At 45.0% G+C, this 18,442-nt stretch overlaps 1 long non-coding RNA gene across 1 annotated transcript in view; it reads left to right on the top strand.

Annotated features, from left to right (window-relative positions):
- The window catches only part of LOC121006098, a 23,977-nt gene extending 9,626 nt beyond the window's left edge, over positions 1-14,351 (top strand). The window contains exon 3 of the long non-coding RNA XR_005780020.1: positions 14,245-14,351. This is a non-coding gene — a long non-coding RNA (uncharacterized LOC121006098). The remainder of the gene's footprint in view (positions 1-14,244) is intronic.
- Positions 14,352-18,442: the final 4,091 nt, after the last annotated feature.

Raw genomic sequence — 18,442 nt, 5'->3', positions numbered from 1 at the left:
TTGCCAGGCAGTAATAGGTTTTCTTAAAGGGCTTCTGTCACCCCACTAAAGTGATTTTTTTTTTTGGGGCTAGTTAAATTAGTTATATTGCGATATATGAAAATATAATGGTGTTACTTACTTTGATCCAGCAGTTTCTTCCAAAAACGAAGTTTTATAATATGTAAATTAGGTCTCTACCAGCAAGTAGGGCGGCTACTTGCTGGTAGCAGCTGCAGAAAACCGCCCCCTCGTCGTGTTGATTGACAGGGCCAGCCGGGATCTCCTCCTCCGGCCAGCCCTGTCGGCATTTCAAAAATCGCGCGCCTGTGTTTATTCGGCGCAGGCGCTCTGAGATGAGGAGGCTCGTCTCCTCAGCACTCCCTCAGTGCGCCTGCGCCGATGACGTCTTCTATTTCGGTGATGTCATCGGCGCAGGCGCACTGAGGGAGTTCTGAGGAGGCGAGCCTCCTCATCTCAGAGCGCCTGCGCCGAATGAACACAGGCGCGCGATTTTTGAAATGCCGACAGGGCTGGCCGGAGGAGGAGATCCCGGCTGGCCCTGTCAATCAACACGACGAGGGGGCGGTTTTCTGCAGCAGCTACCAGCAAGTAGCCGCCCTACTTGCTGGTAGAGACCTAATTTACATATTATAAAACTTCGTTTTTGGAAGAAACTGCTGGATCAAAGTAAGTAACACCATTTTATTTTCATATATCGCAATATAACAAATTTAACTAGCCCAAAAAAAAAAAATCACTTTAGTGGGGTGACAGAAGCCCTTTAAACAATATAATATTATTCAGGACAGGGGTAGTGTCATGATGTGAAGAAAGGAATGGAGACCAGTGGAAGGTTAAAAAGTAAATGTTCCCCAACAGCACAGACTGGAGTATTTCAGAGGAGCACTGTGAAGTTATTGTAGGAGGCAACAGATCTAGGTCATGAGGAGTGTATGGAGCAGACTCAGGAGCTGAGCCCGCTCCATTCTAGGTGGGTGTTGGCTGTGTAATACAGCTAAGAGCCATCTGCTGTGACTGAGGTAAATAGTAACTGCAGCATTTAAGCAGTTAGTTAAAGGGAGAAGGCTCCCTCTAACATTCAGCTCTCACCCCGCTTTCCGGTGGTAATATCATGGGGTGTTAGTCAGTTTCTCTGACAGCCTGGGGTCTTGTGAAGGATGTACACCCCAAAAAAAACTAAACAAAAAAAAACAAGCCCTCACACAACTCTGTAAACAGAAATTATGCAAAAGTAAGGAGTGTCAAATTATGGCTAACAGTAGTAAAACATAATAAAAACTATATAAATTTAATATTTCTGGAATTGTACTAACCCGCAGAATAAGGTTGTCATGTAATTTTTAGCGCACAGTAAAAATAAATAAAAAACAATGAAGGAATTAAAGCAAACCTGTCACCGGCATTTTGGGTATCGAGCTGAGGACATGGGTTGCTAGATCACCGCTAGCACATCCGCAATACCCAGTCCCCATAGCTCTGTGTGCTTTTATTGTGTAAAAAAACAGATTTGATACATATGCAAATTAACCTGAGATGAGTCCTGTCCCTGACTCATCTCACGTAAAGGACTCATCTCAGGTTAATTTGTATATGTATCAAATCAGTTTTTTTACACAATAAAAGCACACAGAGCTATGGGGACTGGGTATTGCGGATGTGCTAGCGGTGATCTAGCAACCCATGTCCTCAGCTCTATACCCAAAATGCCGGTGACAGGTTTGCTTTAATTCCTTCAGTGTTTTTTTTTTTTTTTTACTGTGCGCTAAAAATGACATGACAAACTTATTCTGCGGGTTAGTACAATTCCAGAAATATTAAATTTATATAGCTTTTATTATGTTTTACTACTGTTAGCCATAATTTGACACTCATTACTTTTGCATAATTTCTGTTTACAGAGTTGTGTGAGGGCTTGTTTTTTTTGTTTAGTTTTTTTTGGGGTGTACATCCTTCACAAGACCCCAGGCTGTCAGAGGAACTGACTAACACCCCATGATATTACCACCGGAAAGCGGGGTGAGAGCTGAATGTTAGAGGGAGCCGGTGACAGGTTCCCTTTAAGTTGTTTTTTATTTCACACCACAAAGATGTGAGGAACTGGCAAGTATTACCCTGATGATCTTCCTTCCACAGGGCATTAGAAAGAACAGTTTTTTATAAATAGCCTGGGAAACTCCTTTCCTCCTTCCTTCAGGACCCTGCTATTTTTCACCTTAAGGACCAGGCCATTTTTTGCAAATCTGACATGCGTCACTTTATGAGGTGATAACTTTAAAAAGCTTTTACTTATCCAAGCCCTTCTGAGATTGTTTTCTCGTCACATATTGTACTTCATGACAGTGGTAAATTTGAGTCAAAATATTTCATTTTTATTTATAAAAAAATACCAAATTTACAAAAAAAAATGGAAAAATTCAATTTCTCTGCTTTTAAAACAGATAGTGATACCTCCTAAAATAGTTATTACTTTACATTTCCCATATGTCTACTTCATGTTTGGATCATTTTCTAAATGGTAGGGGTAGAGATAGTCAGTGGGGGGCACTCAATATTAATCAACAATAAGGATAGGTAGGTGTAAATTGTAATTTCTAAAAACAATTTAATAATAATAGAAAAAGGTAAAAAGCAAACATAAGCAGCCTCAGCAACATAACATCAGTAACATAGTATAAAAGCAACAATTGCATAAAATGGATCAAAGAGTCGATGATATAAAAAAAAGATCACAAAGTCCTATATACTGTGGGACTGCCAATGTGCCTCTAGGTGAAGTTGATGTAGTTCCACCTACATCCGCCTATGGGTGGTGCGGACGCGAAAGGAATGGATGTAAGAAAAGGTCCTAAATGTATAAGTTCCTAAATACGTAAATTGAGTTCCTATATGTGCACTCCGTAGTGTGGTGGATCCCAACAAAAACTGTATCACTCAGGAGGTGCCTTTACAGCCACTTTCATCTTCTATCAGCATCGGGAGTGCTGAGGGGTCGGGCACCTGCCCATTTGCGGGTAGGCTGAATGAGCCACTAATTTTATCTTTGTTTCACATTTTCTAAATGATATTTTCTTTTTTTGGGACATTAGAAGGCTTAGAATTTTAGAAGCAAATCTTACAATTTTTAAGACAATTTCCAAAACCCAATTTTTAAGGACCAGTTCAGGTCTGAAGTCACTTTGTGGAGCTTACATAATAGAAACCACCCATAAAAGGCCCCATTTTAGAAACTACACGCCCCAAGGTATTCAAAACTGATTTTACAAACTTTGTTAACCCTTTAGGTGTTCCACAAGAATTAAAGGAAAATGTAGATGAAATTTCTGAATTTCACTTTTTTGGCAGATTTTCCATTTTAATCCATTTATTTTCCGCTAACAAAGCAAGGGTTAACAGCCAAACAAAACAAAAAATATTTATTACCCTGATTCTGTAGTTTACAGAAACACCCCATATGTGGTTGTAAACTACAGTACGGGCGCACAGCAGGGCGCAGAAGGAAAGGAACGCCATATGGTTTTTGGAAGGCAGATTTCACTGGGATAATCTTAAGTTGCCATGTCACATTTGAAGACCCCTTGATGCACCCCTAGAGTAGAAACTCCAAAAAAGTGACCCCATTTTGGAAACTACGGGATAAGGAGGCAGTTTTGTTGGTACTATTTTAGGGTACATGTGATTTTTGGTTGCTCTATATTACGCTTTTTTTGAGGCAAGGTAATAAAAAATAGCTGTTTTGGCACCGTTTTTATTTTTTGTTTTTTACAATGTTCAACTGACAGGTTAGATCATGTGCTATTTTTATAGAACAGGTTGTTACGACGCGACAATACCAAATATGACTACTTTTTGTTGTTGTTTGCTTCAGTTTTACATTTTTGAAAAAAAAAGATTTTTTAGTGTCTCCATATTCTGAAAGCCATATTTTTTTTGGGGGGCGACTGTCTTACGTTGGGGCTCATTTTTTTTGTATGAGATGACGGGTTGATTGGTACTATTTTAGGGTGCATATGACTTTTTGATAGTGGCGATACCTAATATGTATACTTTTTTTTATTTATTTAAGTTTTACACATAACATCATTTTTGTCGAGTGAATGAAGCTGCCTAAGCCTTTGGCCACTGCAACATAGTCGAGTGAATGCAGCCACCTTAAACCCTTGGCCGCTGCAACATAGTCGAGTGAATGCAGCCGCCTTAAGCCCTTGGCCACTGCAACATAGTCGAGTGAATGCAGCTGCCTTAAACCCTTGGCCGCTGCAACACAGTCAAGTGAATGCAGCCGCCTTAAACCCTTGGTCACTGCAACATAGTCGAGTTATGCAGCTGCCTTAAGCCTTTTATGTAGGGGCTCATTTTTTGTGGGACGAGGTGATGGTTTGATTGGTACTATTTTGGGGGGCATACACCTTTTTAATCGCTTGGTTTTGCACTTTTAGTGATTTAAGGTGACAAAAAAATTGTTGTTTTAGCACAGTTCAGGTAAGGGGGTGGATCATGTGATATTTCTATAGAGCCGGTCGTTACGGACGCGGCAATACCTAAAATGTCTGTTTTTCTTTTTTTTCACAAATTTATGTTTTATTTTGGGAATTTTTTTTTTTACTTGAAACTTTATTTTTTTTATTATGAAAAACACATTTTTTTAAACTTTTTTTACTTTCTATTTTTGTCTCACTATGGGACTTCAACTTCTGGGGTCTGATCCCCTCTGCAATGCATTACAATACAACCTGTATTGTAATGCTTTGGCTGTAATGCTTTAGCTTTTATGCTGACAGCCTGCCTGTGAGACCCAGCCTAAGGGCTGGATGTCACAGGCTTCTGTAGGAGGCAAGCCCCGATGCCTATGGAAGGCATCGGGCTTGCCTTCTCTGCCATCGGGTCCCCGCCACTGCAGCGTGGGGACCCGATTGAGAAGCGGAGGGCACCCGTACCCTCCGCAAACCCTCTGCATGCAACAAGGGGTTAATACACCGGCATCGGTGTCTTCACCTATGCCGGCGTAGGTAGCAGGGACTCGGCTGTCAGTGACTGCTGGTTCCGTGCCGCTGATTGGGCGGGCACAGCTCCTGCACCTGCACGATCAGCCTGCTGTACATGTACGTCCCTGGTCCTTAAGGGTGGGTTCACACTAGCGTTAGGGATTCCGTTATGGCTTTCCGTTATAACATGGTTATAACGGAAAATAATGTAATCCATAAGACGGAAGGACGGATCCGTTCTTCTGCCTATAGACTTGTATTATGACGGAATACAAAACGGAAGCCTTTAAAAGGCATTACGTTTGCTTTCCGTCCTAATAGAAGTCTATGGGAATCAAAACGGATCCGTCTGGGTCCCATTATGCAAGACGGAAAACGAAATCCTGTCGACAGGACTTTGTTTTCTGTCTTGCATAACGGGACCCAGACGGATCCGTTATGCTTTCCCATACACTTCTATTAGGACGGAAAGGCTTCCGTTTTGCATTCTGTCTAGGTATTACGTTATTTTCAGTTATAACCATGTTATAACGGAAAGCCATAACGGAATCCCTAACGCTAGTGTGAACCCACCCTAAGTCACGTCCAGCTGTGACGTACATGTACGGCAAGGGTCCTTAAGGGCTTAAATTTTTCAGCAAATAGTCCTGAGCATTTTTGAAGCTCATTTATCCAGCATACAATCTATCAGCACTGTTGGTTCTTATTTTGTGTTTTAGCGTATAGTTAGCAATGTGGCTTGTTCTGTAATGTATGTTGTTTGTTTTGTGTAAAGAATATGTAAAAGTAATTAAAAATAAAGCATAAAAAAAACATACAATAATAGCTTTTTTTTGCATTACGCAGTGCTGCCTATACATTTGTTCCATTAATCATTCAAGGAGTGTATTGGTTCTGGATTCTGGCCAGCAGATGCATAATGCCTCTATTTGTAATGCAGATTACCTTTGGCAGTCTTGGCAAGGCACCTTGTGCTCTGCAAAGACTGAAATCTGTACTTACAGGACTCTGAAGTGTCACAGCAGCCGTGGTTACTGTGTATCTTGTGAACACTGCAGGTGATATTATTCATGTGTCAGGAATGAATAGTAGGGAATTCCTAGCTGTAACTGTGGTTGTCAGCAACATTCATCTTCGTGTGGCACACTGCGAACTCTCAGTCCTATCACCCACATCCCTAGATTAAAATCCATATGTTCTGAGGTTACAGAGCCACTGTCAGATACTGATCCTGATCTGTGACAAATCTGATTTTATTCATGTGCATAGCTGAATTTGTGTACTGCCAATATCAGGGATGGGGAACCTTTTTGCTGCCGAGGGCCATTTGGATATTAGTAACGTCGTTCGGGGGTCATACAAAATTCTCAACTTTGACTGCAAAAATTTGACTGTAATATTTGGTCAAACATATAAGTGACTTAGGGGTAAGTTATAGAAATTGCGCTTCAATTAAAAAAATCTAGAGTACTGTATATTTGCAGCACAAAATGGCGCCTGCATTATATATTACAAATAGTACAGGCATCATTTTGACCACATATAGCAGTCTAATTTTTAAGTTGAGAATGTTATATATTTAGTTCTTTATTTGGCATTAATGGCAGCCAAGCTAAACTCAGAGGGGTCCAGAGATGGGTTCACCCAGCTTTCACTCTCCCTGCCACTGTCCCTGCCTTTTTCTTCGCAACTGTCCCTGCTTTTGCCCCTGTCTCAGCCTCAGATCTGCCCCCACCTCCATCAGCCTCCTATCAGACCCTCCAGCCTACATCAGCCTCAAATCAGACCCTCCCCAGCCTTAGATCAGACCCCCATCAGACCCCCAGCCTCAGATCACACCCCTATCAGACCTCCCCAGCCTTAGATCAGACCACCAGCCTCAGATCAGACCCCATAAGACCTCCCATCCTTAGTTCAGACCCCCCATCAGACCCTTCCCTAGCCTCATATCAGACCCTCATCAGACTCCCAGCCTCAGATCAGACCCCCCAGCCTCAGATCAGACCCCCCAGCCTCAGATCAGACCCCAATAGGCCCCCCAGTCTCAGATCAGACCCCCCAGCCTCAGATCAGCCCCCATTAGAACCCCCAGCCTCAGATCAGACCCCCATCAGACCCTCCCCACCCACCATTAGCCCCAGATCAGTCCCAATCAGACCTCAGATCAGACATTTAAAATAAATAAAAAATAAACTTACCTCTCCGGACAGCGCTGCCACTTGGCAGATTCGCTTACCCTCCCTGGTCTTCTTCCCGCCGTGCTGTACTGTGACCTGATAGCGCACAGCATCAGGTCATAGTGCGTGTTTATGTGCACTACGTCATGACACTGTACGTGTCAGGACACAGTACAGCGCAGTAGGAAAAAGACCAGGGAAGGTGAGGACAGCCAGTGCAGCGCTATTCTCATATTCCTGTGGCTCCCACATGCTAATTACCGCTTCCACAATGGAAGCGGTCATTAGCATTTTCACAATATGTTCTGGCAGGGGGCCGGGGGCCACATGAAATGATTCTGCGGGCCGCATATGTCCTATATGATCTTTTTCTGTGTTTGTCAGAGGAGGACTTTCCTGCAATTTGAACTGTCTTTTACACCAGTGTTCCTCAATTCCAGTCCTCAGGGCCCACCTGCTGCTCATGTTTTCAGAACTTCCTTAGCATACCTCCCAACGTTTGAATAACGCAAAGAAGGACAATATATGCAGGCACACATCGCTGCCATTTTTTTCATACTAGGTCACAGGGGCGGATTAAGTGCATGATAGGCCCAGGGCTGTCTACCCAACTCGGGACCCTCCCTCCATTTTAGTTTAATTTTTTTTCTGTATGAAGAGGCTGCGGTGCTTCGTGAGCGGCACAGTCTCCTCCTAGGCCATATGACATCACATTCCTCGTTCACATGGCCTCGGTGCAGCTTAGTCCCATCTGAGTGATTAGGTCTGAGCTGCAATACCAAGCACAGTGCTATCAAATGGACAGCACTGTGCTTGGTAAGGAGCAAAGAGGCTGCGGCGCTCACTGGAACATCGCGGTCTCCTCAAACAGCTGATTGATGGGGGTACCAGGAGTCGGACCCCCACCATCTCATAACTCTCTGAGTATAGATGTCATAGATGTTACCTGCAGTCCTATGTAACACCCCACATAACACAGTGAATAATTTTATCTGTGGTGTTACATAGAACTGCAGGTGACATCTACAAATTAAAATTTTTGTTGCCTAATTTAAAATACATATGATTATGATAAAAAAGACTTGGAGAAGATGAGACGCAGGTCACAGTAGTGAGCCAGCTCTACATATAGGAGAATACAGCACCACATACCTCTTACTTTCAGCGACATCCCCTGTCATGTAAACCTTCTCATTCCTCTTCTCCTATGTTTGACCCAGACCGCCATGAAAAATTCTTTCAGCTGCATCTCATCTCTACAGAGTTTGTTAAACAGACACGTTAGATTTCTCATAATTGTGGTCATTTATCAAACTGGTGTAAAGTAGAACTGTCTTAGTTTGCCCATAGCAACCAATCAGATTCCACCTTTCATTTTCCAAAGGAGCTGTCAAAAATGAAAGGTGGAATCTGATTGGTTGATATGGGCTACTAAGCCAGTTCTACTTTACACCAGTTTGATAAATTATCCCAAAGGTCCCTATAGTGTCTACAGCAATTATAATGCTCCCTAGAGTGCCCCCAGTAATAATAATAATAATAATATTGTGCACCAGGAAATAATGCCTGTATAGTGTCCCCAAAAATAATGAACCCTAATATGTCTCTGTAATAGAAATGCCCCTACAATGCCTCCCCGAAGGCAATGCTCCCACACTACCCCCATATAGTAATTTCCCCCACACTGCCCCATGATTAATTTGCCCCCAAACTGCCCCCATAATATAATTTGACCCCACACCGCCCCCATGAAGAAATTTGAACCCCACTGCCCCCATGAAGTAATTTGCCCCCACACTGCCCCATGAAGTAATTTGCCCCCACACTGCCCCATGAAGTAATTTGACCCCATACTGCCCCATGAAGTAATTTGCCCCCACACTGCCCCCTACGAAGTAATTTGCCCCCATGTAATAATCTGCCCCCACACTGTCGTCTAAGCTCACGAGTGGTTTGATCTGAAACACAAATTCAGATCGAGAGGATATCAGGATACTGTCCTCAATGATGCCTATCAGGGGCGTAGCTAGAAATGCATGGGCCCCATAGTAAAAAAATTTATGGGCCCCCCCGTGCCATCCACAGATCCCCCTCCCCTAAACAGTGCCATCCACAGATCCCCCCTCCCCTAAACCGTGCAATCCACAGATCCCCCCTCATAACAGTGCCATCCACAGATCTCCCCCTAAACAGTTCCATCCACAGATCTCCCCCTAAACAGTTCCATCCACAGATCTCCCCCTAAACAGTTCCATCCACAGATCTCCCCTAAACAGTGCCATCCACAGATCTCCCCCTAAACAGTGCCATCCACAGATCCCCCCTAAACAGTGCCATCCACAGATCCCCCCTAAACAGTGCCATCCACAGATCCCCCCTAAACAGTGCCATCCACAGATCCCCCCTCCCCTAAACAGTGCAATCCACAGATCCCCCCCTCATAACAGTGCCACCCACAGATCTCCCCCCTAAACAGTGCCATCCACAGATCTCCCCCCTATACAGTGCCATCCACAGATCCCCCCTAAACAGTGCCATCCACAGATCCCCCCTAAACAGTGCCATCCACAGATCCCCCCTAAACAGTGCCATCCACAGATCCCCCTAAACAGTGCCATCCACAGATCCCCCTAAACAGTGCCATCCACAGATCCCCCCTCCCCTAAACAGTGCCATCCACAGATCCCCCTAAACAGTGCCATACACAGATCCCCCCCCTCATAACAGTGCCATCCACAGATCTCCCCCCTAAACAGTGCCTTCCACAGATCTCCCCCCTAAACAGTGCCATCCACAGATCTCCCCCTAAACAGTGCCATCCACAGATCCCCCCTAAACAGTGCCATCCACAGATCCCCCCTAAACAGTGCCATCCACAGATCCCCCTCCCCGACGCTCACAGGTGTATATTTATAAACTAATCAGTAACTACTTTAACTTTAATCATTGCTGATCTCTTTACTTGGATTATTTGGATATCTTACTCTGTCTTAGCTCCGGTAACAGCAGGCAGTGCCGGCGGGCGGCGCTCACTCACTGACGTCACGCGCCTGCGCCGCCTAGTGGGACGAGCAGGCGCGTGGCGTCAGTGAGTGAGCGCCGCCCGCCCGCACTGCCTGCTGTTACCGGAGCTAAGACAGAGTAAGATATCCAAATAATCCAAGTAAAGAGCTCAGCAATGAGCAATGATTAAAGTTAAAGTAGTTACTGATTAGTTTATAAATATACTGCTGTGAGCGGCGTGGCCCTGTATATTCTAACCCCCAGGCAAGCGTCCCTGTCACAATGGGAACGCCTGGGGGTTAGAATATACCATCGGATTTGAGTTTTTACGATCTCACTGAGCTCATGAAAACTCAGATCCGATGGTATATTCTAACCCCCAGGCAAATGTCCCCGTCACCATGGGAACGCCCGGGGGGTTAGAATATACCATCGGATCTTCTGAGTTACTCAGTGGCCTGGCTGGAGCCTCCCCAGCCACTGTGTCGGCCCGGCCCTTTGTGCGCCCTGCTCCAGTCCTGACTCCTCCCCAGCCAGGCCCGAGCCGCGGACCGCCCGCGCCCCGCCCACTATACTAGTCTAATGTAGTGGGCGGGCGGTCCACGGCTCGGGCCTGGCTGCCTGTGTGTAGTGTGTATGTAAATAAATAAAAAATAAAAAATCAACAGAAGGCGGCCCGGACGGGCCCCCAGTGGCGTAGGGCCCCATAGCCACTGCTATGGCGATCCCTACGCCACTGATGCCTATCACCATTGCTGTTGCTGTGATAGGAATGATCTTCTTATCCCCAAAACCAGGGACGACAAAGATGAGGCTCTGAGAATTATTGGTACCTATGAGACTGGACATCAAAAAGTGAGAGAGATACCGTTATTGGGGTATCCTCAAAACTGATCCTGATATTGGCGATCTTATTGGTGAGTCCCCCTCCATTACATTTCGGAGAGGACGGAATTTAAAAGACCGGTTGGTTCATAGTTTGTTACAACCCACACAATCTTGCACCTGGCTTTCTAGTGACATTAGGGGCAATTTCAGATGCAGTGGCTGCGTTGCATGCAGCTCCATGAAAGTCAGTAAGGTGTTCACCAGCACTGTCACTTCCCAAAGGTTCGACAATAGGACCTTTCTTAATTGCAGGACCAAGGGAGTTAAATATCTTATCACTTGCTCCTGTGGCCTGCAATATGTTGGGAAAACCACTCGTGAGCTTAGATGTATCGGCGAACATCTATGAGATATCCAGCATAAGAGAGATATCCTTAGATAGACACGTCGTCGACTCACATGCAGGGGATCCAGGGGTGATTAGTTTTCAGGGTATTGAGCAGATTTGCCAGTCACCCAGATGATGCTCCTCCCCCTGTTCTCTTATCATTTTTCCATCCGTCTTTCACAATCGCTTCCAAACATCTGATATTTTCAGTAAGTGATCCACTTTAACAACTATATGAATATTAGTGCTGTTGAGATTCATCATCATTCTGACTTGGTGACATTTCATACATGATGGTAATTTTCCCTTTAACAATGCATCTTGATATAGCTTATGTAGCTTATGTTACTTATTAGCTTATTTACAAGTAGCCATGCTATGTACATCATTGCTATATATTTGATACATAATTCCCTTTTCTTTTTGTATGGGTTGTAACTAGTGTTGATCGAGAACCGTAGTGCTCGGGGGCTCGGTTCAAACACATCGTAATATTCGGGTGCTCGACCACCGAAATGGTTCTGTAACAGCATCGGGAGGATGTATGGATGCATCTTGGACTCGCTGGTCACTGCTGGGAACTATGTTGTCCATTGTGTCCAAATAGTATGCCACTTTTACCTAATGACAATAATACGCACAAAATCAAGGGAAAAAAATCGATTTTAGAGGAAAAATTTATAGAAATCATTCTTTCCTGAATATTTACTTGTATATAAAATGCAAGTGCTGCCAAAAATTACAAGGAAGAGGCAATCCGATACACCCTTAGTTACACATAAAGGAGGACATCATACACACGCTTTAAAAAATTATGATTGATGGCCTGCTGGTGACCCTCAAAAACATTAGGAGCAAGGGCCTGCTGATCTGACCATCTAAAGCATTATGAGCGGTGGCCTGCTGCCGCTTTGGTGACTCTAGTTAACCTGGGGCCGAGGGCACGTCCCCGTGACGGCGATGATCCATTCGGATGTCTGGCCTATCAACTTTCTTTGTAATTGTCAGCTCAAAACCATTGTAAACTACTGGTAACGGGGAATCAGTGTTTGATTCCGGAGAGGGAGCCTGAGAAACGGCTACCACATCCAAGGAAGGCAAGCGGGTAGCGCGCAAATCACACACTCCCGACTCGTGGAGGTAGTGACGATAAATAACAATACAGGACTCTTAAGATGACCTGTTATTGGAATGAGTAATACAAAATTACAGGGAATGTCACTGCAGTATTTTGAATGAGGAAACGTTATACAGGAGAGGCCCTGCTGCCGCTTTGTTGACACTAGATAACTTCTGCCTGATCGCACGTCCACGATCCATTTTGATATCTTCCCTATCAACTTTCGATGTTCTTTTATGCGCCTAACATGGTGACCACCGGTAATGGGGAATCATTGTTCGATTTCGGAGAGGGAGCCTAATAAACGGCTACGGGTACCACTTCAAAGCAACGCAACATGAGTTGCGGGCCTGCAGGTGAGCAGACCCTGTAAAAGAATTGAGTTGCGGGTCTGCAGGTGAGCTGACCCTGTAAAAGATTTTAGGTGCGGGCCTGCTGGTGAGCGGACCCTGTAAAACATTATATGAGTGGGCCTGAAGCTAAGCTGACCCTCTAAAAAATTATATGCGAGGGCCTGCATGTGAGCTGACCCTGTAAAAGATTTGAGTTGCGGGCCTGCAGGTGAGCTGACCCAGTAAAAGATTTTAGGTATGGGCCTGCTGGTGAGCTGAGGAAGAACCGACAAACCCAACTTGATTTTGATGGCTGCATTAATCTGCAGGTGACCGTCATACAGCTCTACAGATTTATTTCTATCTGCATCTTTCTCAACAATCTGTGGCCTTAGTCTTTTATCCAGACTCAGTCATTGTGCCACTATGTGGCCTCCTCATGCTGCCATCTCCACACCATGTCACCTTGCCACTCATTTTTAAAACCATGCTGCTGCTGATGCTGCTTAAAAGGCCTTAAACTGATCACGAGGCCCACAATTGAATTAAGGTTTTGGAATCGATAAACCTAACTTGCTTTTGTGGGCTGCAACAGTGGCGTAGCTAGAAATATCTGGGCCCCACAGCAATTTTTGAATGGGGCTCCATCCCACAGTAATTTTTTAGCGACCCCTTCCTTTCATGCCGCCCCCATTTCTGTAGCTAGTAAAGATCGCTCTCTCACACCAGGGCCGGCAGCTGTTCCATCCGTTTTATGCACTGTCTATACTGTCACTGTATATAATTTCATTGTGTAATACTGTTGAGGGGGCCCTGACCAAATCCTTTAGTCCTCCTCCTCCTGGATGGGCCCCGTCTGGGTCAGGGCCCCAAAGCTGCAGCTTCACCTATAGCTACGCCCCTGGTCTGCATTAATTTGCAGGTGACCGCCATACAGCTCCACAGATTTCTTTCCATCTGCATCTTTCTCAACAATCTGTGGCCTTAGTCTTTTATCCAGACTCAGTCATTGTGCCACTACGTGGCCTCCTCATGCTGCCATCTCCACACCATGTCATCTTGCCACTCATTTTTATCACCATGCTGTTGCTGATGCTGCTTAAAAGGCCATAAACTGATCACCAGGCCCACAATTGAATTAAGGTTTTGGAATCGATAAACCCAACTTGCTTTTGTGGGCTGCATCAGTGGCGTAGCTAGAAATAACTGGGCCCCACAGTAAGTTTTTGAATAAGGCTCCATCCCACAGTAATTTTTTAGCAACCCCTTCCTTTCATGCCACCCCCATTCCTGTGGCTAGTAAAGATCACTATTCTGAATCGGCTGCAAAGGCTATGAATGTGGTTTTCAGTAGCACATGGAGCTCATTGCCCTGAAGAGATTATTCATCCCAAATCACCTTTCCAGATAGCTTACTCAGTCACAACTCACATGAAAGAAGATCTGGCGATGTTTATTCTTCGTATGATCCGTAGAATGCAAGTTACAACAGGTAAAAGAACGATTCTTCCATGCAGGTATAGAGAATAGACACAGGTCAGATGAGTTACAGCATTAAAATGACTGATGCAGCAAAGAGGGGGAGGAGACAGAGCAGCATGCAAACTAAGGAATGCCACAAGAGACAAACTAGATAGGCATTAAAGAGACAGTACATAATAAAAATAATATCATGTAACATGACACTCCCCGCCTGAAATCTTTAGATTTCAAAGTCTATTACATATATAAAGATAAGTCCAACTTGAACCTGTAGGGGAAGAAACGTTAAAGGTAAAACTGGTGTGTAAACCATAGATACGAGATACCCGCAACAAGAAGATATGCAGTAAATGAACAATGAAACATGACGTCCAAAAAACAGATGGCTTGAGTCCTGCGGTCTATAGTTGTAATCGTGGGACTTCAACAGTAGCACAGTCAATAGTGATAGTGAAATTCTCCCCGCCATAACAGGTATAGCCGGTACTCCTGCCTAAGTCACTCACTTGGGAGAAGAAGCACCAATTCCGTGATTGGTCGTGAGAAAGTCCGAACAGAACCTCCTTTAGTTATCTTAATTTCAACCTTTCTAACCTTTCCGTCATCGCTGGGCATTACGCTTGTTACAAGACCCATAGGCCACTCATTGCGACAGACTTCTCTATCTTTCAGAAGAACAAGGTCTCCTACTTTGAGGTTAGGCTTGGGTGTTTGCCATTTGGAACGGCTTTGAAGGGTATGTGCGGGTTTTGGTGTTAGCTTTGTCTTGCCTAGAACAAAGTTGCAGTGTATGTCTCCATTAACTCCTGAGGTCTTCAAATAGGCCACTGCAGCTATAGCTTCAACTGATGCATCAGAGAAAATATGGATTTCCCTCTGGACAGCGGCTGAGATGGAGACTGGGGCATAGCAACGTGGAATTTGGAGCTGTTCTAATGTCTTCAGAGAACCTCTCCATTTCTCCCATCTTTGTTGTTTCTCAATAGGTAACGGAGTGTCCCAATCTATGTTATCAGTAGTAAGCTGTCGTAATAACATCTTACCTTGGATGGTGACTGGGGCTATAAATCCCAGTGGGTCGTAGATGCTGTTCACTACGGACAAGACTCCTCTCTTGGTGAAGGGTTTGTCACAGGTTGACACCTGGAAGGTGAATGTGTCTACTTTGATGTTCCACAGCAGACCTAGACTTCTCTGCATAGGGGGTGTGTCTGACCCAAGGTCAAGGTCTTTCACACTGGCAGCATAGTCCTCAGGGTGAAATGCATTCATTAGCTCTTGGCTGTTAGATATAATTTTGTGAAGTCTCAAGTTTGCTACAGCTAGCATCTCTTTTGTTCTGGTAAGAAGATTAATTGCTTCTTTAGCAGTAGGAAAGGATTTGAGCCTGTCATCTACGTAAAAGTTCCTTTCAACAAATTGACGAGCATCGGATCCATACTCAGCTTCTCCAAGCTGAGCTGTCTTTTTTAGTCCATAGATTGCTACAGCTGGGGAAGGGCTGTTCCCAAAGACATGTACCCTCATTCGGTAATCAATTACCTCTTTGTTGATGTCGTTGTCCTTGTGCCATAGAAACCTGAGGTAATTCCTGTTATCTTCCTTGACGATGAAGCAGTGGAACATTTGTTGAATGTCGGCCATCACCGCTACAGGTTCTTGACGAAAGCGAATTAGGACTCCAATGAGGTTGTTGTTCAAGTTGGGCCCTGTGAGGAGCATGTCGTTAAGTGAGAAGCCTTCATGTTGGGCAATGGAGTCAAAGACAACTCTGATTTGGTCTGGCTTTCGTGGGTGATACACACCGAAGGAAGGGAGGTACCAGCATTCTTCTCCTTCTTTCAATGGGGGTGCGGGTTCGGCATGACCCCTGTCAAAGATATTCTGTATGAAGTCCACAAAATGTCTTTCCATCTCTGGCTTCCTGCTTAAGGTACGCTTTAAGGAGGAGAATCTTTTGACTGCTTGATGTAGATTGTTTGGTAGCTTCTCTCTCGGGAGGCGAAAGGGTAGGGGTGCTACCCAGCTATTGGAATCTTCCTGAAAGAACTCATTGTCCATTACTTTAAGGAATTCTTTGTCTTCTGCCGAAGGAGCCAACTTGTCGTCTTCACTGCTTACATTGAAAACTGTAGAACCAAAGCTGTCATCGTAGGTGCGGGAAAGGTTTGTGTTGCGATGTTGCAACTTGCAGCTAGTTACCTTCTCCTTCACCCAGTAGTGATGTGGGCATGGCTCAAAGTGAGTATTACGACCATTTGGCAATACATTTGTCTTGAATGAAGAAATGTTAGTAGGCCTTTTCATTTTGCCTATACAGACGTTGCCTATGATGACCCAGCCTAAGTCCAGGTACTGGGCGAATGGGGCCTCTGGAGGTCCGCTGACCTGCCTGTGTACCTTGTGGATCCTTAGAATATCTCTTCCCAGCAGAAGAAGGATTTTAGCATCTTTGTCAAGTGGTGGGATTTCACTGGCTATTGACCTTAGATGAGGGTGGTAGAAGGCAACTTCTGGTGTAGGTATTTCTTCTTTGTTGGCTGGTATCTGGTTACACTCTACAAGTGTAGGTGTCAGGGATCGAACCGGGAGACTCCGGCATCTTAGGCTGTAGCCTTGCTCACTAGACCACAGAGCTTCCTGGACAGTTTCTGTTACCTTTTTGAACCATCTCTTTGACCTGAATGTTCCTGCTTTTAGTTTTGACCAATCAGATCTGTGTACGCCCTATTTAAGGAAGACCATGTCACTTCCTCCCTTGCCAGATTATTGAGCTATCTCAGCCTTAGTCTTGCTTCAGCCTCTCAGCATTTTGTCTGCTAACCTGCTCGTGTACCGAACTCTGCCTCCATCGACTACTCTCCTGCCTCATCCTGAATCCTTGCACCTGCCATCTCGTGTACCGAACTCTGCCTTCATTTGACTACTCTCCTGCCTCATCCTGAATCCTCGTACCTGCCATCCCGTGTACCGACCCAGGACTGCCTGACTACTCTCTTGCCTTCCTCGTTCTTCGGCACTCATCTACCACGTGCACCTTATCGGGTCCATTGAGCCACCGCCATTCCTGCATATCTGGATCATTCATCCATTCTGTTTCCGCGCTCCTCTGTTCCTGTGTCGCTGCCATTGGACTCCTTCCCCTCTTCGAGTAACCTCTACAAGCAATTGTGCAGGTAACCTTAACATAATAATCTGGCCTCAAAAATGGAGTCCGCGGTGACGCTCCTGAAACAACAAGTTATAGAGCTACAAGAATTCGGAACCACTTATCAGGAAAAATTTTCCCAGTTACAAAGTGTGGTACAAGATCAACAAGGGGAAATAATCGCCCTACAGAGACAACTCCTGGAGGGGCAGGCCCCAGCTGGAGATACTCGCATGCCACTCCCAGCAAGGTTTAATGGAGATCGACGCCAATTCCGAGGTTTTTTGAACCAATGTCGAATCTATTTTGAAATGAATCCAGCCCGGTTCACTACTGGAAAGATGAAGGTATTGTTCATCATCAATCTTTTGTCTGATGAGGCTCTCGCATGGGCATCTCCTTACGTGGAGACCGACAGCAGCCTTCTGCGGGATCTGGAGACCTTCATCTCCGCCATAAGTCAGGTGTTTGATGATCCTAATCGTTGTGCTACTGCGGAACTAAAACTACATAATCTACGCCAAGGAAACCGTTCAGTGGCCGTTTACACAGCCGAATTCCGCCGCTGGGTGACCGACACCACCTGGAATCATGCCGCCCAAAAGAGTCAGTTCCGGCGGGGGTTGTCTGAGCAAATGAAAGATGAACTTGCTAGGACAGATATTCCAGAGGACTTTGAAGACTTCATTCAACTTTGTATCAGAGTCGACCAGAGACTTACTGAAAGGAGAAGGGAGAAAGCATGGGCGCAGGAAAACCGACCCACCTATTCTTTCAGACCATCAGCTCCCCGTAATCCTGAACCTGCACCGGAACCTATGCAAATCGATGCATTACGGAGATCCATAACTGTAGCGGAAAAGGAAAGACGCATCTCAGAAGATCTTTGTCTCTACTGCGGAAAACCAGGACATTATGCGATCGACTGCCCTAGAAGGGTCCGTAGAATAAACGTGGTCAGAGAGATAGAAGAACAATT

Source organism: Bufo bufo, chromosome 6 (genome assembly GCF_905171765.1).
Source record: "Bufo bufo chromosome 6, aBufBuf1.1, whole genome shotgun sequence".
Lineage (NCBI taxonomy): Eukaryota > Metazoa > Chordata > Amphibia > Anura > Bufonidae > Bufo > Bufo bufo.
Note: the sequence above shows the minus strand (reverse complement) of the source record. Positions and strands in the feature narration are given on the sequence as shown.